General features: G+C 40.0%; 1 non-coding gene across 1 annotated transcript; it reads right to left on the bottom strand.

The window, feature by feature from the left end:
• Positions 1-6,909: 6,909 nt before the first annotated feature.
• LOC127133957 (small nucleolar RNA R71) lies at positions 6,910-7,016 on the bottom strand. Its single transcript, XR_007807749.1, has one exon. It is a non-coding gene; the product is annotated as a small nucleolar RNA R71 (small nucleolar RNA).
• Between the last annotated feature and the right edge of the window lie 19,884 nt (positions 7,017-26,900).

Below are 26,900 nucleotides of genomic sequence, written 5' to 3'. Positions count from 1 at the left end.
AACGCTGGAATAGCTTCAACAAATGCTCAACATGTTCCTCTTCATCAATTTATTTAGCAATCATGTCATCGACATAAACTTCAATCTCTTTATGCATCATATCATGAAAAAGAGTAGTCATTGCTCTCTGGTAAGTTGCACCAGCATTCTTTAGACCGAAAGGCATCACTCTATAATAGAATGTTCCCCAGGGTGTAATGAACGTGGTCTTCTCCATATCTTTGGGTGCCATCTTAATCTGATTATATCCGGGAAATCCATCCATAAACGAAAAGACTTTGAATTTAGAAGTATTGTATACCAACATATCAATGTGTGGCAAAGTGAAATTATCTTTCGGACTGGCTTTATTCAAATCTCTATAGTCAACACACATGCGGACCTTTCCATCTTTCTTTGGCACAAGCACAATATTGGCCACCCATTGTGGATACTCAGCTGTTACAAGGAAACCGACATCAATCTGCTTCTGAACTTCCTCTTTGATCTTTACAGCCATATCAGGATGCGTTCTTCTCAACTTCTGCTTGACTGGCGGGAATTCTGGCTTCAACGGCAATCTATGCTCCACAATCTCAGAATCCAAACCAGACATGTCTTAATAAGACCAAGCAAACACATCTGAATACTCTCGAAGAAGATCCATGAACCCCTTCTTAGCATCTGGACACAGTCGAGACCCAATCTTGACTTCCTTCACATCATCTTTGGAACCCAAGTTGACTAGCTCAATCTGCTCTTCAAACGGCTGAATAATCTTTTCATCTTGCTCAAGAAGACGAGACAATTCCTCACTCACCTCTACATCACTTTCCTCCTCGGCTTCAAACACAGGGAATTCAAAATTTAGAGAAGGAGAAGGATCATTGTATTCAATGGGGTTAGAAACCAACCTGAATAATGATTTTATATTTTGATTTTAGAGAAGTGAATTTGTGAGCAAATATTATGCAGATGGACAATTATATTATTTATTTATATTTTTTTTTTGTGATTACCATTTTCAGAAATAAGCAAAAAGTAAAAATAAACATCAAAGATGTGGATGAATAGAGTTAATTTTATTGATGATCAATTTAAAATGCCCAAACAATGTTCACTTCTCCCTTAGGCATAGGAGAAGGATTTTTTTTAAAAATATAAAAGCAATTACTTAGATCGATGCAAAATAATAGGAATATCAACAACTGTCCAATTGTTGCATGTCCCTCTATGCGTCACAAAGTTGGTGCAGTCTTCCTCTTCACTATCCTCTAGTATAACAGCTAAGTGTTGTTCATTGCCATGAATGAACCCTCCGTTACAGAAACTGAGTTACATATCTTCAGATCTAACAGCTGGCGAGCCCTTCTGGAACCCCAAACTAGTTTTGCCCTTGTTGTCGGAGACCTCTACCATGCGCCTCTACTAATCAACAGGACCTTCTTTAACAATTCTCTGAGCATCTTTCAGAGAGGACATAGGTTCCCCAACTCTCTTCTCAGGAGCAATAGATAAGGCTTGGAACGGAGTTCCAACCTCATCCTCAGCTTCTACATACGAGAAAGATGACAGATGGCTAACCAACAATGCTTTCTCTCCTCCGATAATTACTAGCTTGCCATTCTTGACAAATTTGAGTTTCTGGTGCAAAGTGGAAGTAACATCCCCTGCCTCATGAATCAATGGCCTTCCCAATAAACAACTATAGGCCGGGTGGATATCCATTACTTGAAAATTAATATGAAAATCACTCGTACCTATCTTAACCGGAAGGTCCACTTCACCAATGACTGTTTTGAGAGAGCCATCAAAGGCTTTGACAATCACCCCACTATAATTCATGGGAGCTCCTTGGTAAGATAACTTTGATAATGTTGACTTCGGAAGCACATTGAGTGATAAACCGATGTCAACTAGCACGTTTGACAGAGCATCTTCCTTGCAATTCATTGAAATATACAAAGCCAGGTTATGATTTCTTCCTTCCTCAGGGAGTTCTTCATCGCAAAAGCTCAAATTATTGCATGAAGTGATATTATTCACAATGTGATCAAATTGATCCACAATAACATCCTATTCCACATATGCCTGTTCCAGAACTCTCTGGAGTGCTTCTCTGTGCGCTTAAGAATTCAAAAGCAGAGACAACACAGAAATCTTTGAGGGAGTCTGGAGCAACTGCTCAACCACATTAAATTCACTCCTTTTAATCAGTCGGAGTACCTCATCATCATCATTGGTTTTCAAATTGCTGGATTCACCAGACTTATCCTTTGAACAACCAACCGGATCTGCACTAGGCACCTCCGCCTTCTTACCAACAACGATTTCTTCTTTATTCTCCGGGAATATCGGTCTAAAAACTCGACCACTACGGGTCACCTTCGTAACATCGACAATGCTTACCACTGATCTGGTCGTATACAACGGGACCTCTTGACCATTCTCTATCATCGTAGCATTATACTGGTACGATACAGCCTTATCAAATGCATACGGGACTGGGCCCGCTAACCGTATTACCAACGGCGAAACTGATTTATTGCTGACTTTCTTGCTGCTGTTGCTATCATATTGGATCACCAACCGCTCTTGTTTCTTGAAAATGGGCACTATGACATTGACATCATCATCTTCATGACGGGATTGAACAATCTGAATCATGCTTTCATCTATCAGACGTTGGATGTCCCTTTTCACCATAACACACCCCCTTGGGTTCACACTACAGATATCACAACCATCGTGATCATGTTCACAGTCACTCACCAAACAAATATCTTTGTGCATCTGCACCAAAGATCTTTGGATAAACTGGACATCAAAATTCTTGAATTCACCAGGACAACCGTCCACCATATTCACTGAAGAGTTCCCATGAGCGGGCAAAGGATTAGCTTTCACATTAGGCACGTGGTCTTCAAAAGACACCATGCCACTCTTCATAAGCTTTTGCACCTCATACTTCAACGTATAATAGTTTTCAATATCATGCCCAGGTGCACCCTGATGAAAAGCACAACAAAGCTCGGGTTTATACCACCAAGGAAGTGGTTATAGAATCTACGGTGGGTTCCTCGGTTGAATCAGGTTTTTGAGTACTAATGATGGGTATAATTCGGCGTATGACATAGGAATCGGGTCAAAAGAGACCTTCTTCCTCTCAAAGTTCTGTTGCTGGTGATGATTGTTGTTGGAATTGTTGTTGTTGTAGGTGTTTGTTCTTTGTTGCGGTTGTTGTTGTTGACATTGATTTTGATATTGATGTTGTTGTTGTTGTTGAATCGGTGTTGTTTGCTGATTAGAAAATACTGGAATAATGGAAGATACTTGATGATGATGATGTTGACGGGGTGGTGGATTTCTTCTTGCTTGAGGCCTCCCCTTCCTCCCACTGGAAATTGCGTTAGTTTCATTATCCTTCCTCTTGCTGAAACTACTGCCATATTTCTTTCTTGTCGATGCCTCATCTTTTGACAATCGTCCTTCACGGACCCCTTCTTCGAGTCTCATCCCCATGTTTACCATCTCGGTAAAATCATTGGGGGAACTGGCGATCATATGTTCATAGTAAAATGAACTCAGAGTTTTCAGAAAGATTTTTGTCATCTCTTTCTCCTCCAAAGGAGGAGTGATCTGGGCAGCCAACTCCCTCCATCGTTGCGCATATTCCTTGAATGTTTCCTTGTCTTTCTGAGACATGAACCTCAGTTGGTCCCTATCTGGCGCCATATCCACGTTGTACTTATACCGCTTCACGAAAGCCTCTCCTAGATCATTGAAAGTGCGGATGCTTGCACTATCTAACCCCATATACCAACGGAGTGCAGCACCTGTCATGCTATCCTGGAAGTAGTGAATCAGCAATTGATCATTATCTGTTTGAGTTGACATCTTGCGGGCATACATCACAAGATGACTGAGTGGACAAGAGTTCCCCTTATATTTTTCAAATTCAGGCACTTTGAATTTCACTGGGATTTTCACATTGGGTACCAAGCACAGTTCGGAAGCACTCTTCCCAAACAGATCTTTGCCTCTCAGCATCTTCAATTCCTTGCGCATCTCAAGAAATTGGTCTTTCATTTCGTCCATCTTCTCATAGACGTCCGGGCCCTCAGATGGCTCAGAATGATAGATGGTGTCCTCTACGCGAGGCAGAGTATGCACAATGGGAGGTGACACAGACATGATCGGGCTAAATACCGGCATGGAAGCAAAAGTGGGAGCAAAACCTTCTGGCACAAGTTGGGCGGCATTCCCCACGGGAATCCGGCAGGCAGGTTTTATGCGAAGTGGACGGTGGCAGCAGGCACAGTAGAGGTAACCACTTCAGAAATAACTGTCCTCGCGGGAGAGGTTGCAGGCGTTGGAGAAACTTGGCTTTGATGTATGAAATGCAATGCTTGATTATTTTTATTTTCAAGGAACTTACTATATCATTTGTAAATATATAGTATTTAAATGGTAAATTGCAATAATTTGACATGACTAAAAATGTCTTTTTATTTATATAAATTGGAAGGATTACACTGAGTACAATTTCAGAAACCAAAATAAAAAGATACAAGAGAAAAGGAGACTAGTCATCATAAGGATCCCTAATAACAATGTCAGAAGATCTGGCTGAAGGCGCGTACTTCCTTCGAATGCGACGAATCTCGGTCTCAAAAGAAGCCTTCATCTGAGTCTTCTCGAGGACAAGTGATAACACTGAAATTTACCGTATTTTCGACTCCGATTTCACATGCATTCTAGTTGTTTTATTATCATTTTATTGTGTTATTGCTATGTTTTTCTTTGTTTTCAGGTTTTTACTTTAATCGGAGCTCCGATCGAGAAAAGGAGCAAAACAGAGCCAAAAACCCTAAAATTCAGCATTTTGTATTTGTGGCCTACCCCATGGCTGGCGCCATAGACCCTGCCATGATGTGTCCAAGCTCAACTTCCCTCAACTTCCACGTTCCCGACTACTTCCACTAAGGCGCCTCATTTTGTGCTTGTGGCGGGCGCCATGGCCTTGTGGCGGGCGCCACAAGAGGAAAGTTTTTCCCTCCCATTTTCAAGTTGAAGGGCATCCTTATCATTTCCATCTTTTTACTTGCTTATAAATAGAAACTCGAAATCACTTTTACAATCATCCAAACTTAGAGCAGAGGCAAACTCAGAGCAACTTTGTTTCACTTAGGCATATATTCAGTATTATAAAGTGGTAATCACTTCGCATTGGAGTGTTACCACAATTGTGTAATCAAGTCTGTGATAGAGTCTGTAATCGAGTTTGGAGCACTTTGGAAGGAAGTTAATCCTGCCGCCATTTTCATTTCTGCTTTGCAATTTATTCAACCCTCCGATTGGAGCAGGTTTTTATTACTTGTCTTTATCTTATTTATTTTCCCGGACTCGCTTTACTTTTATTTATTTTCCCGCACTCGGTTTAAATTATTTATTTCTCGCACTCGCTTTACTTTTATTTATTTCCTCGCACTCGCTTTACTTTCATTTATTTCTCGCACTCGCTTTACTTTTATTTACTTTCTGCACTCGCTTTACTTTCATTTATTTTAATGCACTTTTACTTTACCATGTCTAGCTAAATTTATAAGGTTAGAATGTAAGGATCGTAATTGAACCGATAATCCGTACATATGTTCGTAGAAGCACTTAAGGGCTATTTTAACTTTCAAATTAAGTGTTCCCGCACTTCAATTCCGTTGGGTAAGATCGAAAGCCGTCCAACGTCTTTTTAAACTTAATTGTTTTTAACTATTTCAAAAACAGCGAAAGCGCTTTGTTTAGTTCATTAGGAGATTTTAACATTAAGAAGAAAAGAGATTTTAAAACTATTTTCGGACGCGTTTATAAGTTTAGAGTCTGGTTCGTGAGAACCTCTTTTGGTTAAGAAATCCAGGTTATAATACTTTTCAACTTAGTCAAGATACTATATTTCTTAAAAATAGGTTTACTACTCTAACGCAATGCGCGCCTTTTTATAAGTGACAATAAGAGGGTTTGATTATGGGGTACAACTCGGTTCTGAATACGCGAAAGCGACAGTTCCTGTTAAATTAGTTCTTTTCAAAGTAGGAAACATTGCCCATAAGTAGCTCTATTAGCAAGTACTTGGATTATTAATTGATTACGTGAATTACATTCGACCCTGTCTTTATTAATTGAACTTTATTCAATACTTTACTTTTCCTTGCACACCCTAAAAATACTTATTTCGATTGCCTTTGATAAATACTATAACAATAGATAACGATAGATTGACACTTGGTCTTTGTGGATTCGACAATCTTTTATATTACTCTGACGCGTTCATATACTTGCGAAACACCGCATCAAGTTTTTGGCGCCGTTGTCGGGGACCAATTTTGTCAAATTTCATTTCCCTGTTGTTATATCGTTTAGATTTAGGCTATTTCCCGCCGGTCAATGCGAAGAACTCGCAGCACCGGAAGTTTAAGCTTAGTAAACCCTCTGGCAGAACCTGAACGTTACGCTCGCGCACATTTATTCTTTCATAGAATTAAGAGAGCTATGGCCGAAGATCAAAACCAAAGACCTCTTAAGGACTTCGCTCAACCATCTAACGAAGAACCTAGTTCTAGTATAGTAAACCCAACAATCCCAGCTAATAATTTTGAACTTAAACCATCCCTGTTGCGACTAGTGCAACAGAGACAATTCGCAGGTCTCGCTACTGAGAACCCAGACCAACATTTAAAAATATTTCTTCAATTAGCAGACACTTTTAAAACCAATGGAGCTTCTCCTGAGGCAATACGTTTAAGATTATTTCCTTTTTCCCTCAAAGATAAAGCCCTATCATGGTTAGATTCCCTTCCACCCAATTCCATTACGACTTGGGATAATCTTAGAAGAGTTTTTCTTGCTAGATATTTTCCCCCGAGTAAAACCGCTGTTCTTCGGAACCATATAACTAGATTTACCCAAAACCAAGGAGAATCACTGTTCGAAGCTTGGGAGAGATATAAAGAGTTGTTACGAGCATGCCCACATCATGGTTTAGAAAATTGGTTAATCATTCAAACCTTCTATAATGGACTTCATTATAACACAAAGATGACCATTGACGCTGCCGTAGGCGGTGCTCTGATGAACAAACCTTATCCTGAAGCTAGTGCCCTCATTGAAGATATGGCTCAAAACCATCAATCATGGGGAGTCGAACGAGCGACAGTTGAGAAGAAGGAAGTCCAAGGAGGAGTGCATGAACTAAGCTCTATAGATATGATGCAAGCTAAAATGGACGCATTAGCCCTTAAGGTCGAGCATATGTGCATAAACCTGAATACTGTAGCCGCAGTTTCGTCGGATTGTGAGATATGTGGAACCAAAGGACACCAATCTGCAGAATGCAGTCTATTAAACGAAACCCACTCTGAGCAAGTGAACTACACCCAAGGGAACCCATACTCGAATACCTATAACCCTAGATGGAGGAATCACCTGAACTTCTCCTATAAAAACAATAACCCAATTCAAAATAATGCACCTCCGAGACCTAGTTATCAAGCCCCTAGATCAAATCAACCTATGCAACCTGTGCCACCAAAGCTGAGCCTTGAGAAAATTATGGAAAATTTTATCACCGCTAAAACCCAACAAAACAAGGAGTTTATGAATCAAAACATTCATGTTAACGAATTGATTACTCAGTTAGGAACCAAGGTTGACCAAATAGTTACTCATACCAAGATGCTTGAAACCCAGATCTCTCAGGTAGCTTTAAACCAAGCCCCTCTGACTACACCTGGAGGACAATTCCCTGGACAACCTCAACAGAATCTGAGAGGACAAGCCAATGCCATTACCCTATGAAGTGGGAACGCTTATGATGAACCACCAAACCCTAGATTGAGTGAACCCGAAACTTCTAAGGAATGTACCAAACCCACGGACGAAGTAAAGGAACCAGAGGAATCTGAAAACCAGGAAGGTCGAGAAAAAGGAGAAGAACCTAAAGATAAAGCTTACGTACCACCCCCGCCATATAAACCACCTATACCATATCCGCAAAGACTCAAACAAAGCCAGATCAATAAACAATATCAAAAATTTATTAAAGTTATAGAAAAACTTATGCAAAGTTTCTCAAAGACATCCTTACCAACAAACGTAGACTTGACGATCCGAAGCCTTTGGAATGTAATGCTATTTCCGAGGACAAATTAGCAAAGAAAGATAAAGATCCTGGAAATTTCCCCATTCCTTGCCTTTTGGGTAATCATGTCATCGAAAAAGCTTTTCTAGACTTAGGAGCTAGTGTGAGCCTAATGCCTTTAGCAGTTTGTGAGAGGTTAAACTTAGGAGAATTACAGCCCACTAAGATGTCACTTCAGTTAGCCGATAGATCTGTTAAATATCCAATAGGCATTTTAGAAGATGTTCCTGTTAGGATAGGTCAGTTATTTATCCCTACTAATTTTGTTGTCATGGACATCAAAGAGGACAACGATATACCAATCCTTCTAGGTAGACCATTCTTATCGACTGCAGGAGCCATAATAGATGTCAAGAAAGGAAAGTTGACATTTGAGGTAGGTGACGAGAAAATAGAATTTATACTTTCGAAATTTCTTATGGCACCTGTGATGGGAGGCTCGTGTTATGCCTTAGATATCATTGATGAATGTGTTAGAGAATTAGAACAAAAAGAAATTATAAAAACAATTAAGTTACCATCAACTCTCATAAGGGAAGATGATGACTTAAAGAAACCCTACATCGATGATAACCTTTACGAATGTTTATCCCTTACTCCAGATCCTATGCCATGCCCTAAGAAACCAACCTTGGAACTTAAGGAACTGCCTAAGAACCTGAGATATGAGTTCCTCGATGAAAAGATGAACCGTCCAGTTATAGTTAGTGCTACCTTGAGCCAAGAGGAAACGAACCAACTTTTAGACGTTTTACGAAGATATCCCTCAGCCTTAGGATATAATATCTCTGACCTGAAAGGTATAAGCCCATCCATATGCATGCATCGGATTTCACTAGAAGAAGATTCAAAACCCTCTAGGGAACATCAGAGAAGAATAAAACCTATAATGAGTGATGTTGTTAAAAAGGAAGTTCTTAAGTTACTTGAGGCAGGTATAATCTATCAGATCTCAGATAGTAAGTGGGTGAGCCCTGTGCATGTAGTACCAAAAAAGGGAGGCATCACAGTCGTGCAAAACGATAAAGGTGAACATGTAGCAAAACGTTTAGAAGGAGGATGGCGGATGTGTATAGATTATAGAAAATTAAATAAAGCAACAAGGAAGGATCATTTCCCTTTACCATTTATAGACCAAATGTTGGAGCGTCTAGCTAGACACTCTTACTTCTGTTATCTAGATGGATACTCTGGATTATTCCAAATACCTATCCACCCCGAAGATCAAGAAAAAACTACCTTTACATGCCCTTATGGAACTTTTGCCTACAGACGAATGCCTTTCAGCCTCTGTAATGCCCTAGCTACTTTCCAACGCTGCATGATGTCAATCTTTGCAGATTACCTAGATGGTATCATGGAAGTGTTTATGGATTATTTCTCGGTTTGCGGATTTGATTTCCGCAATTGTCTTGCTAACCTTGAGAAAATCCTGGAGAGATGCGTGGAGGTGAACCTCGTGCTAAACTGGGAAAAGTGTCATTTCATGGTGACCGAAGAAATAGTTTTAGGACATATAGTTTCTGAAAAAGGTATAGAGGTAGATAAAGCTAAAATAGAAGTTATAGAAAATCTAAAACCCCCAAAAACCATCAGAGAAGTCCGAAGCTTTCTTGGACACGCTGGATTCTACCGGCGTTTTATTAAGGACTTCTCCAAAATAACTAAACCTTTAACTGGACTTTTAATGAAAGATACTGAATTCATTTTCGATGAAAAATGTGATGACGCATTTAATCTTTTAAAGCAAGCGTTAGTATCGGCACCCATTATGAAACCACCTGATTGGTCAGAACCTTTTGAGATAATGTGCGATGCTAGTGATTATGCAGTTGGAGCCGTTCTAGGACAAAGGAAAGATAAAAAATTAGATGCCATTTATTATGCCAGTAGAACCCTAGATGCTACCCAACTTAACTATGCAACAACTGAAAAAGAATTACTCGTTGTAGTTTTCGCTATAGACAAATTTAGATCTTATCTAGTAGGAGCAAAAATTATAGTTTACACCGATCATGCTGCCATTCGTTACCTATTAATTAAAAAAGATGCCAAGCCCAGGTTACTCCGATGGATTCTATTACTACAAGAGTTTGATTTAGACATAACAGATAAAAAAGGCACTGAAAATGTAGTAGCCGATCACCTTTCTAGGTTAGAACATCTAAAACCAGAACTAGTACCCATAAATGATGATTTTGCCTATGATAGACTGATTGCTAGAGTAGAAACCATTGAAGATAATAACCTAGATCCTTATGAGCACCCTCAAAATTCCTTAGCAATAAGTAACGTACCCTGGTATGCAGACTTCGTTAATTATCTAGCTTCTGATATAGTACCCCCTGATCTTGACTACCACCGCAAGAAGAAATTCTTCCACGATGTGAGAAACTTTTATTGGGACGAACCGCTCCTTTTCAAAAGGGGTAAAGATGGCATTTTTCGCCGTTGCGTTCCAGAAGAAGAGGTAAATAGTATTATCAAGCATTGTCATTCTGCACCCTATGGTGGACATGCGAGCACCTCTAAGACATACGCCAAGATTCTTCAAGCTGGCCTATTCTGGCCTACCATGTGGCGCGATGTCTATGCTTGCATTGTCAAATGTGATAGATGCCAACGCACTGGAAACATTTCAAGGCGTGATGAAATGCCTCTAAGAAACATTCAGGAAGTAGAACTCTTTGACGTATGGGGTATAGATTTCATGGGACCCTTCCCACCATCCTTAGGAAACAGGTATATCTTAGTAGCTGTAGACTATGTGTCTAAGTGGATTGAAGTTATAGCTGCACCCACAAACGACACTAGTGTAGTAATCAAACTATTTAAAAACTATATACTCCCTAGATTTGGAACACCACGTTTAGTCATAAGCGATGGAGGATCACACTTTATACCGAGAATATTTGACAAACTTTTAAGAAAATATGGAGTTAGGCATAGAGTAGCAACACCATACCACCCACAGACTAGTGGCCAAGTAGAAGTGTCTAATAGGGAGATAAAACAAATCTTAGAGAAAACTGTTTCTATTTCTAGGAGAGACTGGTCTCAGAAGCTTCAAGAAGCATTATGGGCCTATAGAACCGCTTTCAAAACCCCTATAGGAACTACTCCTTATCAACTAGTTTATGGAAAATCATGTCACTTACCATTCGAATTAGAGCATAAGGCCTATTGGGCTATTAAAACTTTGAATTTAGACTACCTAGCCGCTGGAGAAAAGCGTACCCTAGACATTCATAAACTAGAAGAACTTAGGCAATTTGCCTACGAGAATGCAAAAATATATAAAGAGAGGACAAAAACCTATCACGAAAAAAGAATAGTAAAGAAAAATTTCAATATAGGCGATCCTGTTCTCCTTTTTAACTCTAGGTTACGACTCTTCCCTGGAAAGCTACGTTCAAGATGGACCGGTCCTTTCGAAGTATCCAAGATTCTGAGATTCGGGGCCGTAGAAATCAAGAACGATACCTGTAGTCCATTCATTATAAATGGACAAAGACTGAAGCTCTACGAAGGAGGAGACATTCCAGCATACTACTCAAGCCACACCCTGATTGATCCACCGATTCCTACTACTACAGGTGTATAAATTCTAATCGTCAAGCTAATGACGTTAAACAAGCGCTGCGTGGGAGGCAACCCATGGTTTTTCTTTCATTTTACTTTTTCGCATTTATTTATTTTTATTTTTATTTTATTTTATCATATTTTGCATTGAGACTAAGATTTGAATGGTTTGTATTTTCAGGATCACTTTCTTAACTTTTACAGGATGCAGGATTTTGATGACATGTACGTGGCCTATAGAGATAATGCTCAGAGGGAGCGCTACATCGCTCTGTATCAGCGCCCTATGGCACCCACACGTTATCCTGATCAGCACTGTATGGAGGCACTGGGTATCGAGCCGAGTATCCGATTCCTTAGCCACCGGCTTCACTGGGACGAGTTTGCTGATGACTTGAGTAACACCTACAGGAATCTGACCTTGGAGTTCCTGAGTTCATTCGACTATGACCCATACTTTGGACCAGATGGGTATGCTGCTTTCAGACTTTTCGGAGTTGAGTACTCCTTCAGCTAGAAAGAGTTCGGCGACTTATTGGGTTTTCAGACCACTCCTGATGCTATGCCGGAGACACCTATGGGATATTTCCTGGGTAAGGAGGTTGAGAAGTTTTGGAGTGATATCTCAAGTGGCGGAAGCCAGGATCCATCTATGCAGTTGTCTCATGTCATACATAACCCCGCCTTCAGATACTTTCAGATGATATTAGCACATTCCTTCCTGGGAAGACCGGATGCAGAGACACTACTGAGTGAAGAGGAGATCTTCCTATTATTTTGTGCATCCCAGTCTCACCCAGTAGCATGTGGGAACTTCTTATTATACAGTCTCAGCGGTATCTCCAGATCCACCGAAGGAGTCATCCATGTTGGCGGAATCATCACACAGATTGCTGTTGCTTTAGGTCTGTCTCGCAAGCTGTTACATCTTCAGACCTACTGTGGGTACACTACCATGGACATCGACTTCTGTTTGACCAAAGGATTGATGAGGAGAGCCTCTTTCCACCCATGTCAGTTGTGATTGCTAGTCGACAGCGAGGCTATCCATTATTTCACATTGCCAGATCCCATGATGACTAGTGTGCATGATCCAGCAAATTGGAGTTATGCTCTGGAGGGCCAGGGAGAGACCGTTGAGGAACCAAGATCACCACCCATTGCTGAATACACGCCTACACCACCATCTCCCAAAATCACTGTTTTCTCTAATAATCTTTCATTGCAGACACCCGACATCCGCACTCAGATTGATGAGTGTCGTAGAGAGATCGCAGAGCTTATACAGGAGGTGGATGACCTCACTTTACAGATGGGAGTGTCCGATCTCACCCATGTTACTGAAGCCGATTGTCTATATCAGGAGATCGTAGAGCTCAAGCAAGAAGTAGCCATGCTCCGTGGTTCCTCTCAGGAAGATGACATCCCCACTATATGATCTCACCATTCCATCTTATTTCATCTTTCTTTTATTTTATTTTTCTCGTATTTACATAACTCATCTTATATTATCGCATTTGGAATATTATATAAACTACATCTATACATTGATATTTCTACTTTTATCTATATATGTCTTATTTTTCATTTTATTTGCATTTTTTATTTTTCAGTTATTTATTTATTTATTAGTCTAATATTTAATTTTTGTTTCATTTTTATTTTTTGTTTTTACCTTTATAAAATTATGCAAGTCAATGATGCTAGGAAGATCACAAAACAAATGCTATCCAGACCCCTAAAAGCCAAAAGACAAGAGAAACCCAAGCCAAAGGACCAAAATCCGGCCCAGCCAGATTTTGCCTTGTGGCGCCCGCCACAGCGTCTGTAAAAGGTCGGGGCAGAACCCCTTTCTTCACCATTTTTGCAACTTACAACCTTCCAAACCCATTTTTTCACCTTGGAAAAACATCCTTGAACCCACAAAAAGCTCATACTTTTCTAACCACCACACCGTACAAATCATTTTTCCGATTTCCATTTTCATTTTCATCCGTCGGATTTCGTAAAAATCCAACCTTTTCACAAACCACTTCATCTTCTTCATCACTTTTCAAGAGCTTTCAAATGGAGTTTAACGGATTCATTCTTCGAGGAGGAAAACCGGGGGATAGACAAAAAAAAATTATTGAACGGTTGCAAAATCAGGAAATCCTCCCAACAAGGTATGTTGACGAAAATTGTCTCTACACTTTAGGTATCTATCATAGCATATTTCATTTATTAGATAATTTAGGTTTGCATAATTTCTTTTCCAATAAAGAACCCACCTATGAGCGGTTGACAATTGAATTTTTGAGTTCCTTAATTTATATTGTCAACCCTAACACTGCTAGCACAGTTGGTACTGTCAAATTTAGAATGTTTGCTGTTGAATACCAATTCAATACCGACGAACTAGCCAGCTTGTTAGGAATCCCTCATGGGGACGGTGCTATTTGTGAGGCCCCTTTGGATTCCGAATGGTCTGTTAAGGTATTTTCCTTCTGGGAGCATTTATCAAACACTTCCATAAACTCTTTTGAAGGAGTTCTTGCCTCAACTATCCATAACCCGGCCATCAGAGTTTTTCGATATCTGTTGGCATGCATTATTTTTGGCCGGGAGAATCCAAGATCATTGAAGGAACGGATGTTTGCACTGTCCAAACTCATATACCAACGCAGTGCCGCTCCGGACAAACTGTCCTGGAAATAATGAATAAGCAGCTGATCATTATCCGTTTGAGTAGACATTTTCCTGGCATACATAACCAGGTGGCTGAGCGGGCAGGTGTTCCCCTTATACTTCTCAAAGTCAGGGACTTTGAATTTGACAGGTATCTTCACACCGGGAACCAAACACAACTCGGCTGCATATTTGCCGAACAAATCCTTTCCTCGAAGGGTCTTCAATTCCTTGCGGAGTTCAAGGAATTGGTCATTCATAGCATCCATCTTTTCATGAAAATCTGGGCCCTCAGACGGCTCAGAATGATAGATGGTGTCGTCTACCCTGGGAACGGTATGCACGACAGGAGAAGGCACAACAATGACCGGGCTAGATGCCGGCATGGAAGCAAATGTTGGTGCAGGAATGTCAGGCATAAAACCAGGAGGCATACCCCACGGAAACCCGGCTGGCATGGCTGTTGGCACGAAATGGGCACTAGCAGCTGGCACTGTAGCAGAAACAACCTCAGAGATAACAGTCCTCTGGGGAGGAGTTGCAGGTGGTGGAGACGGCTGATTCTGGGTAGCTAAGAATTGCTCCATCAAAGCAGTGAGTCTGGCAACTTCATCTTTTAGCTCACGATTCTCTTGCTCGAGATGGTCCATTAATCTTGCAGAGTTGGCTCTGGTGTAGTACCGATGAGTCAGCTTGTCTTCAAAATAAATGAAGAGCACAGAGTTAGGCCACAGACAAGAAGACCGGAACAAACACCTGCTTATGCAAATGATGCATGCAATGTTTGTGCATATGCTTTGTTTTATTTTCGAAGGAACTTTTAAGGTATTATTTGCAAATTTTGAATATTAAAGCATTTAATCGCATATGGAAAACATCTCCTCAAATATATTTGGGAAAGAAGTACAACATTGTCAATTATTACAAGAGGAAAGGAAAATAAACATCCTATGGATCCCTAGAAGCTCGGGATGCTGGAAGATAAGCTGCACGAAGCCTCTTGATCTCTCTCTCATATGCTGCTTCCATATCCGCCTTCTCTTTGGGGAGTCTGTCATACCTCATTTTCCAGAACTTGGAAGACTGAGGAAGTAGAGAAGTCCAAGTATCATCAGGATCATCAATGACCTGATGCTCGAGGAACTCGATCAGAGCATCCTTCTCCTTAAGTTGTTGAAGCAACTCTTCTCTTTCACGGATCCAGGCACGTGAAAGGTCTTCGTCTCTCAACTCCTCTACGCCTTGGTTAGGGAGGGTTGAAGGCCCAGCCACAACCAAAGGTGCAGGTCTTGGATAATCATATGGCATGAGATACTCGGATGCTCTCTTCCTCACCCAAGTAGTATATGGCTCCAAAGCAATGCAGTTCTTCAGACCTAACTCACTTCTACCCTTCTTGTGAATCTTGCGCCAAGCGCGAACCATCCTTGCTTTCAGGCCTTGGGGATCTTTACCCTCCTGAAAGAACACACCTTCTAACAGAATGTTATTAGGTTTATCCTTTAGGGGGAACCCAAGCTGATGGCGTGCTAACACAGGGTTGTAGCTAATCCTACCACATGTACCAAGAAGAGGCACATTGGAGAATTCACCACAAGAGTCAATAATCTGGACACCGTTATATACATGATCATACCAAGAGATATCATCATTAGTGAGAGACATGAGTCTCGTAGACCACTATAGACATCCCTTGTTCTCCTTGAAAGCAACCGTCTGAGGTAAGTGAGAAATAAACCACTTATACAACAGAGGCAAACAACACACAATAGCGCCACCACCCTTTGCATTCCTCAGGTGCAAAGAGACATAGACATCACCCAACAGAGTCGGAACGAGATTAAGAACAGAGAAGATCCTAATGGTGTTCACATCCACAAATTTGTCGATGTTGGGGAATAATACCAATCCATAGATGAGAAGCACGAATATGGCCTCAAAGGCATCCTCACTCATGGCCTTCCCATAAACGGTAGCTTGAGCGATGAGGAACTCAGAAGGGAGACCTTGAATTCCACCTTTGGTAGTCATATGAGCTTTAACCAATGATTCATCTATGTGCAACATGTCAGCTATCTCTCGAGAAATAGGAATACTCTCCAAGCCACTGAACGGCACCTGATCCAGAATCGGAATACCCACAAGATGAGCATACTCCTCAAGGGTAGGCAATAGCTGAAAGTCTGGAAAAGTGAAGCAGTGATACAGAGGATCATAGAACTGCGCCAAAGTGCTCATCAACCCTTCGTCAACCTGAGTAGTCAGCAGAGGCAGAAGCTTTCCATAACGAGCTTTGAAACCCAAAGGATCTAATACATAAGATGTCAGATTCCTTAACTCTTTCAGATCGGGCTGTCTAAAGCTGTACTTCTTTGTATGCCTTTTTTGTCTTTCCATATCTGAAAATTTTGCAAATAAACCCCTTAAGTTCTTTGAAAATTTTCTTTTTCTGATGATATGGATGCAGATGAATGCATGAATGCATGAATGCAACAATCACACTCAAGGATCAAGCAAAGCACACCAGACAAAGGTCATGGGATAGCTCGTATTATCCTTAATATCAATCATCCATTTTGGTGGATTAGGGTTTTCACCTTATCGACACCCAAGTTCCATTGATATTAACAATATACGAACGGTTCAACCATCCTTAATATCAATCATCCGTTTTGGTGGATTATGGTTTTCACCTTACCGACACCCAAGTTCCATTGATATTAACGATGGGTGAACGGATCAACCATGAATCACGGTGTTGTGAGTCACGAGCATGGAGTCTCGGTTAAGAACCACCCAAAGGGAGTGTACTATGGTTTAAACCTGCCGAACATGTTCTACCAGAGGTTCCCATAGTCATCATCCCATCTTTCGAATATTATCGGAGGAACGAATACTCGTATTCCAAAAATATTCTCAAGAGAGACTCTTATGAGTGTAGTATCGCGTAACAATCGCATCAAATCTGACATTTGAACGACCTCCGCACTACGTCCTAAAAATAGGCCAAGATGGGCTTGGTAAACTAAGGTCCTTGGCTTCTACGGCGCATATCGAAAGAATAATGCCTAACCACAAATAACTTGTGTGACATCATTAATCCAACATGACCTCCACCAAGTGAATGGACTCGCAAGTCAACTTGCTAAGGAATAACTCCACACAAGTCGACGAGACTATGCCATTCTCCTATCATAAGGTGCACTCGAGTTCGGGTATGGAACTCATCTCACAGAGATCACCAAGCAAGCAGCAATTGATATATCAAGCAAATCAATCATTACAAACAATACAGTAATCCCAAATTGTACAAAAATATGTCATAAACAATATATCACAACAAGTGTGAACAGTAGGCAAACCCACTAGGAACTTCTTTTCCCCAGTGAAGTCGCCACTTTTCTGTAGCGGTGTATTCGTCACTTTATGATTTATTGACTAAATCAAAAGCAAAGCATACAAAGATAGAGTCGCCACCGCACTTCTATTTATCCAAAGGAATGGCTAGAAAGCGAACAAAAGCCTAAGAAGTTTTACACGAAGAAAACTAATAAAAGGTCAGAGATCTGGGTAAGGGGGTAATTATGCAAAGGGAAGGTGTTAGGCACCCAATGCATCCTAGGTACTCCTAGGGAACCCTTTTCACAACTTGTTGTATCAGATGATTGTTTATGAAAATATTTATTGTGCAAACATTGATTGGGAGGATGAGAGAAGAATATACAATTTTTATTATTTTTGTGTTTGGATGGAAAGATCCATTGCCTACGTACCCTTACAGGATCAAAACCTCGTAGTTCGGCTAAAAGATTTCCAAAAAGTAAGTGGTTTGATTTTAAACAAAAACCCTAAGGTCTTTCATTATCCATGGGAGAAAACTCAACCTATACAACCACAAGTCCACCATGTGAGAACAGCTTCAACTTGCTAGTGAGGGACCATGCTCTATAATAAGCAAGGAAGTCTTACAATTCAATCACTAAGGACAAAAGGTGAGATTCACATCAACCACTAAGATAATTGAGATCTATGGCTAATGTATGAAAATTTATCAAGAAGTGGATAAGGGCCACAAAAGCAATTGAGTGAGTGAAATTAACCAATTAGAGTATTCACAAAAATGGTCAAAGTTGACATTAGATTCAATTCAGAAGAAGGATTGTGAAAATGAAGTTTGAAAATCAAAGGCTTAAGGCCTAGGTTTCTAATTTGAAAACAGATGAAAATGTTTGCACAAAGTTTTCTGGTTTGGGTTAACATGCAAATGGAGGTTGTAAGGAAACAAAAGGTGGGGATGAGGAGTAAAACTTCATTAGGAGTTCACCTCTTGAGATCATATGTAGATGATCCAAGTGATTACTTTGGAATACGCAACAAGCAAAGCAGATAACAGATAAACAATGTATCAGAAATAACCAAAATAAATGGAAACCAGATGCCAATCAATGGACTTATACCAGACTCACAAAACAAAGATGGATACCAGATGCCAATCTATGGACTTACACTAGCCTCACAAAACAAATATGGATACCAGATGCCAATCTATGGACTTACACTAGCCTCACAAAGCAAAGAAAACAAATGCAATAAGCAAGAGGAAACAAGTTGCCAATAAATGGTCTTATACTCGACTCCAAGGAAATGGAATGCCAATCAATGGTCTTAGTTCCAACTCCTACCAGATCACAGGAAACAAATGCCAATAGCTGGACTTACAATTGACTCCTCAATGGACAAAACAAAATGTCACAAAGTATGAACAATGATCATGAAATGATATACAATTAATGCTCAAAGATGAAAACAATGCACAGAGGCTCACACAAACAATTATGCACAAATGGACAAATAAGCAAACAAGCAGTCAATTATCACACACTATACACAATCAATAGGCTTAAGCAAGGTTGGGCTTTAGTCAAGGGGTCATATCGACCTTGACAAACAAGCCAAATACTGGAATGGGTAGTCAGGCTCTTAACCTCTAACATTGAGAGTTAGGGTGAGCAGATGAAATGGAGAAGAGGGTTATGCCTCATAGCTCTTAACCCGGGCCGGGGTGAGCTTGAATCAAAGAATGTGTGATAGTCCAGAATGAGGAACTCTATTCCACAATGACTAACTCTATGTACAATGATCTTGGGCTTTTATTCAAAGTGCATCAACACATGGTGTGAGCAAGATGAAAGACACACCTGAGTAGCAGGGGATGGATTACACATCCCTTTTATCTGCCAATTGCCTCTTAAGAGGGCTTAACCTGCTTGGTACAACATTAAACAAACAAAGACATGGCCTCTTAAGGAAGGCTTCAGACAGGTGCCTGCCAGTAACAGCAGGTCTTCCAGACTACATGGAGATCAATAAAAATACCTAAGTGGTATGCCAAGCACAAGCAAAGCAAAGCAACTCAAGCAATGAGTTAAAGCTACTAAAGTACCTGTGCAAACAACCAAATAATCAGTATAGTGTTCAGACAAACAGACAACAGTTAACAACAAACAGACAATCCCAATATACAACATGTAAGCCAAAGAACTCAAGTGAGCTATCATCAAAGCCTACAAAACAACCAAATGTTAGCAATCAATAGCAAATATCAACACTCAAATGATGAGGCAACCTCAATCATGGAAATTGGATGCTTGAACCTGAAATTCAAAGCTCAAATGTGAGTTCTAACCCCTAGGTCAAAGCCTAGGGTCAAAGGTGGAGAAAAAAGTCAAAATAGCAACCAATATTCAACACAAAGCATGTTTATTCAATCATGAACATGTCCTAAAAAGGACCAAATCAAAATCATCAAGCAAGGGCATGTAATGAGCAAGAGAAGTCAAAGACAATTTCAAAGCATACATTTGGACATTGAGAATGAAAATTCCATAACAAAACATAAATGAATGAAACAATTCTGGAAAAATTTATGAGCATACAAAATGTCCAAAACAATCATCATACCAAAAATCATAAAGAGAGAATCTCATTTGATATGGAAATGAAAATGCACAAGTTGAACATCAAATTGTGTGACACACATTGTCACACCATACAATCATGTGTATAAAACAGAAATGGCAAATGAGAAAAATGCACAATCAAGCCTCAAACATCCATCAACATGTTAAGAACAATCATGCAAAATTTCATGGCATTTGGATCAATATCAAGCATTTCACAATGGAAAGAATAAGGCAATGTCATATATGCACACATGTTCAAAGAATCTAGCACTATTAAAAATCCAGCCATGCACAACTCCATAATTTAGCATCAAAAAATAGACGACATTTCAAGGATCATGTAGCAAAAAACCAGGAATTAATTGGATCATTTTTCAATTTATTATGAATTTTCAAAGTTGGCAAAGAAATATTTGAATTAAAATGATCATGTACATAAAATGGAGGGAAAAGTTAAATTTGGTTTTAAGTTTGAAAATGTTGCCTCAGCCAGAATCGAACCACGTTGCCATTTAAAATAAGTGCTGGAATGAAATAAAAGCCAAAATGCCTGAAGCAGGAATCGAATGGAGGGAGTATATGAAACACAGGCGTTTCACTTATCCTGCTGGCATCACAGTCACGGTCAAGCGCGTATGTGGCACTAGTCAAAAGGATACAGGCCAATGGATACGCTAGCATGGCGCTCACGTGGCAACCGAATGGGACAAAGCCCTAGCCCAGTCACATGAACCAGACGGCGGTGGTACTGTATGCACACGGTGGAAAACACCGTCTTCCTCGCGAAGACGGTGATGAACAGTAGACATCACACGATTTTTTTTCCAGAAACATGAAATTTATACATCATTCGAACCATTATTCCAAGCACAAACCGAATCTAACATCCAATAATCATAACGAGCCATGGATTAAGAGATACGAGTAAAAACATTTTGATCTAACAAACTTTAATCAAACATATCTCTCTGAATAATTCACCATTTTCAATTCTAAAAGCATCTGCAAAATCAGCATTCCAAGATCTACACTAACATGTCAATGGATTAAAGGATTACGAGATTCGAAAAATTAACCTCTTGAAGAGCAGCTTCTGGAAACGCACGATTCAAGACTCCAAACGATCCAAATCAACTCCTGAGATGTTATCTTGAAGCTTTGTGCAGTAATTGAGGCTTGTAGTGGCTTAGATCTAGCTCAACAATCAGCTTCCATCTTCACCTTCATGAACTTTCCATGCTTGATTTCCACACGAATTCAACAATCCAAAGCTTGATCTGCACCAAATCAATACCAGAGAACAAGAATATGGAAGAAAATTGTAATGTTACGTGAAGAAAATTTGAATTATGATTGAGAGAAAATTTTGGAGGGAGAGAGAATTTAGATCTAGAAATGGTGAAAATCCCCAAATTCTGTTATGATTATGGTATATATATGAAGTCCTAATCACACTGAAAATGTTAATTAGCAATGATTAAGTGGAATTAGCAAAAATAAGGTGTTTTGGCAAAATTGGAAAATTGGAGGTGTATGAATCATGCATACGTGAACAGTGCCAATTGCATGGTTAAATTCACTTAAAAACTTTTTTTCAACACAATGGCAATGGAAAATTGTCCACACAAAGCACCAATTTTGAATTTGCAAAATTCCCTCCAAAATAGGCATGAAATAACAAATGATCATATGATGGAAATTCATGCAATATGATGAATGTTTTGAAAAGTTCATGTCATGAGAAGAAAAATGCAAGAAGAGCCACTAAATTTGGAGTTATGAATCAAAAGTTATGGCCTTTTGAAGTTCCATGCACACTTGGCAATGATTGGACCATATCTCTTCAACCATTCATCAGATACTCATGATCTTGGACTTTTTGGAAATGGGAGAAAGAGATCTTCAACTTTCATGTTGGACAAAATTTCATTTGAAGCTTCTTTGATGTTGTAAAGTTGAGTTGAATTTGGTCCAAAAACTTTCCATTTTTGGAAAGTTGAAATTATAGGTCACTTTCCATTTTGGGAAACTTTTGACTTGACCTCAAATTCTTCAACATTGACATTTGACATGATGAATAAGCCTTGTTTGGACATGAATGAGATGAAGAAACTCAATTTCCACACTCAAAACCCACAGTTGACTTTCAGTTGACTGGTATTGGTCCTTAGATGAGCTGAAAACATTCTGATGAACTTGAGCCTCAACCACTTGGGGAATTTGCTCCAAAATGAACCTATAGCTCATATAAGCTCCATATAATGATCACATGATCCATATCTCCTTGGAAATCTCATCTCTTGCACAAAGGATTCACTTGAACTGCCTTGACCTGTTGACTGCTTAAGCTGCAAGACAAATGTTAGATGACATATTTTTGTACATTTTTGGTTAGTGATTAAAAGAAAAACAATGATATACAAATGCTAGCAATGCTTGGTGATCAAGAATCACTCTCAAAAAGATCCCACCCACAGGGAAGGAAGCAAGGTGTCCAATGATCCTTGAGGCTATGCAATGTTATGATATGATGCCATGAGGGATCTTAGGGACAAAATTGGGGTCTTACAGGTACCACTCCTGGCTTCTATATTACAGAGGAGATGTGGCGTGACTGTAACACCCCGATAATAATAAAATAATTATTTAAATTGAATTAATAATTTACTTATTAATTTAATTAAATAATTGGAAATTTTATTATTATTATTTTGGATTATTATTATTATTTGGAAAATATATATATGTTGGAAATAAGAGAAAGAATCCCATTTGGTAAAAAGAAAGTTTCACGTGAAAACAGAGAAACGATCGTGAAAGAGGAAAAGGGCAAAGAGACAGAGCAAGGGCTGAAGGTTGAAGAGAGAAGAGCTTGGAGCTTAAAGATTCGTCGATTAACTCAGGTAAGGGGGGTTTATCGTCGATTAATGGGTATTATGGGATAATATGTGATGGGTAGTGATAAGCCGTTAATTTGACCCTAATTGGGATTATTGATGCTGAAGAATTATGTTGGATAAATTGTATTTAGACTGTAATTGATTCTGTGTTTGGGTTAGTTGTGAAATTCCGAACGTATAGCTTTTTACGGAATCGGAATCGGAGGTCCGGAAGTCCTCCAACGGCGGAAAATGCGGAGAATTCTGCATTCTGCCTTGTGTTAGCGCAGGAATTGCTGTTTTGTCTGCGTTAACCGGTTAACCCAGGGTGTTAACCGGTTAACACTGTTTTGAATTGTGAAAATGTACTATTTTGCCTGCGTTAACCGGTTAACCCAGGGCGTTAACCGGTTAACACTGTTGCGTTTTGCCAGAAAATGTGTTTTTGCCTGCGTTAACCGGTTAACCCAGGGCGTTAACCGGTTAACACTGTTGCAGTATGGAAAAATTGTTAATTTAATGTGGTGTACATAATTGAGAGTTGGCCTATGTTGGCATGTGATGTAATAGGGATTATTTCCCGCTGTTTTGAGCAGTATAGGTATTAGTAGAGTGTGCTAATACTGTGTTTAATTGATTTACATGATAATGATGTGTTGATACATGTGTTGATGATGTATGATGGTATGCATAATGATGTGAATGTATGTATTATGCATGTATTGGTAAATGGACTGTTGTATGGCTTAGAGTGTGAGCATATGTCCATTGTGAATTGTTGTTGATGCTGCATTGCTAGATGATTAGCGTGCATAGCATAGCCTTCGGGGCTGTAGCTAATTCCCATGGTGAGGAATTAGTGAGTGAATCATTGTGGATTTGTTGTTGATGTTTGCATGACTAGATGATTAGTGTGCATAGTCTAGCCTTCGGGGCTGTAGCTAATTCCCATGGTGAGGAATTAGTGAGTGAGTCACTAGGTCTCAAATGAGTGGGACTGGTGAGCTTAGTAGCCGTATCTGGAGGGATCGGTGAGCTTGAACTATATGTTCAAGAATAGTCGGTACCGCATGTGTGGAGTCTCATTGCATAATGTATGTATGGCGTATAATATGAATGGATGTATTCCAATATTATACGTGTGTTTGTGTTGTTATGGAGTATGATTTGAGATTATACTTGTGTTTTATGTTGGTGTTGAGCATGAGGTTGAGCTGATGTGCTGTTACTGATTGTATGTTGCGATTAGGGTGATTAATGTGTTAAATTGCTTAACATGACATTATATTCTATAATGCTTATTATATTGATTGAGGAACTCACCCTTACAACTATTTTTCAGGTAACGAGAAATGAGTTGAGTAGAAGCGAATGCTTGGAGTCTAGTGTAGTCTCCTTAGTGGGTCGTGCTCTGATAGATGTAACATCGGGATGGGATGTTTTATGTTGTTGAATAATTTACATGTGAATGTTACATGTTTTACATGATTGAGGAGATCTCTATCCGCTGCATTTTATGCAAATGTTTATGTTTTGAATTAATAAAAGAGCATGACCGTTATATTGTTGAACGGTGTGAATAATTGTGTGACACCCTTGAACGGCATAATTACTCTGAATTGTTATATGTTTATTAATTTTAATTAAACTTTTGGGGTATTTTAGAAGGGTGTTACATTAGTGGTATCAGAGCATAGTCGGTCGAGTCGAGTCGTAATTATTATGTTTCCCCTGTACGGTATAGGTGTTGTGCAACCCTATCAGTACTTATTGTTTTAGTTTGTTTGGGTTTTCAGAATAGAGATGGCTGGAAGAGGTAGAGATGATGCTGCGATTGCTGAGGCTCTGGGTATGCTAGCTGGAGTACTTGGAGGGAATCCGAATGTTGTGGGAATGGGAGCTGCTCGTCAACTGAGTGAGTTCCAGAAGAACAATCCTCCAATGTTCAAGGGAGCATACGATCCAGATGGCGCTCAGAAGTGGTTGAAGGAGATCGAGAGGATCTTCCGAGTAACTGAGTGTGCCGATAACCAGAAGGCCAGGTTCGGTACGCATATGCTGTCAGAAGAAGCTGATGATTGGTGGGTTGCTACCCGCACTGAGTTGGAAAATGCTGGGAATGCTGAGATCACTTGGGCTGTGTTCAGAGAGAGATTCCTGAGGAAATATTTTCCAGAAGATGTCAGAGGAAAGAAAGAGATAGAGTTTTTGGAATTGAAGCAGGGTAACAGGTCTGTTACTGAGTATGCTGCTAAGTTCACAGAGCTGTCGAAGTATTACACTCCCTATAACGAGGCTGCTGGAGAATTTTCGAAATGTGTGAAGTTTGAGAACGGGTTGCGTCCCGAGATCAAACAGGCTATTGGATATCAGCGGATCAGAGTGTTTTCTGACTTGGTTGACTGTTGCAGGATTTTTGAACAGGATTCCAAAGCCAGAGCAGAGAGCTATCAGCAACGGGTTGATAGGAAAGGCAAGAATCAGAATGATCGTGGGAAATCGTATGCAGCTGGCAAAGGTTTCCAGAGACAGAGTGGGATGAAGAGGCCTAGTGGGGGAGACTCTAGTGCCCCTGCTAAGTGTTATAGATGTGGTCGGGCTGGACATCGTGTCCATGAGTGTACCAGTGCTGAGATGAAGTGTTTCAAGTGTGGAAAAGGTGGTCACTTGGCTGCAGAGTGCCGGTTGAAGACTGTGACTTGTTTCAACTGTGGAGAGTTGGGTCATATCAGTCCACAGTGTCCTAAGCCGAAGAAGGAGAACCAGTCAGGAGGCAAGGTCTTTGCTTTATCGGGTTCTGAGACTTCTGCAGATGATCGTTTGATCCGAGGTACGTGTTATATTAATGGCTTTCCTCTTGTAGCTATTATTGACACCGGTGCTACTCATTCCTTTATATCTTTGGATTGTGCTGTGAAACTTAAGTTAGAGATATCTGAGATGCTTGGAAGTATGGTGATTGATACTCCTGCGAAGGGTTCAGTGACTACTACTTCAGTTTGTTTGAATTGTCCCTTGAGTATTTTTGGTAGAGACTTTGGGATAGACCTTGTGTGTCTTCCACTAGTGCAGATTGATGTTATCTTGGGTATGAACTGGTTGGTGGTTAACCGAGTTTATATTAACTGTTTTGATAAGACTGTGATATTTCCTGAGATTGAAGAAGGAAAGAGTTTGTTTCTATCAGCCAGACAGGTGAATGAGGAAGTCGCAGATGGGGCAGAGTTGTTTATGCTGTTAGCGACTTTGGAGGCTAAAGATAAACTGGTAATTGGCGATCTAGCCGTGGTGTGTGACTTTCCTGATGTATTTCCGGAAGAAGTGAATGAATTACCGCCAGAGCGTGAAGTTGAGTTCTCGATTGATTTGGTACCTGGTACTAGACCGATATCGATGGCTCCGTATCGTATGTCTGCTGTTGAGTTAGCTGAATTGAAGAGTCCGCTGGAAGATCAGTTGGATAAGAAGTTTATTCGTCCGAGTGTGTCACCGTGGGGTGCACCAGTGTTATTGGTTAAGAAGAAAGAAGGTACTATGAGGTTGTGTGTGGACTACAGGCAACTGAATAAAGTGACGATCAAGAATCGGTATCCTTTGCCGAGGATTGATGATTTGATGGATCAGTTGGTTGGTGCG

Source organism: Lathyrus oleraceus, chromosome 3, assembly GCF_024323335.1.
Source record: "Lathyrus oleraceus cultivar Zhongwan6 chromosome 3, CAAS_Psat_ZW6_1.0, whole genome shotgun sequence".
In the NCBI taxonomy this organism is placed as follows: domain Eukaryota; kingdom Viridiplantae; phylum Streptophyta; class Magnoliopsida; order Fabales; family Fabaceae; genus Lathyrus; species Lathyrus oleraceus.
This window is presented reverse-complemented; position numbering and strand designations above follow the sequence as displayed.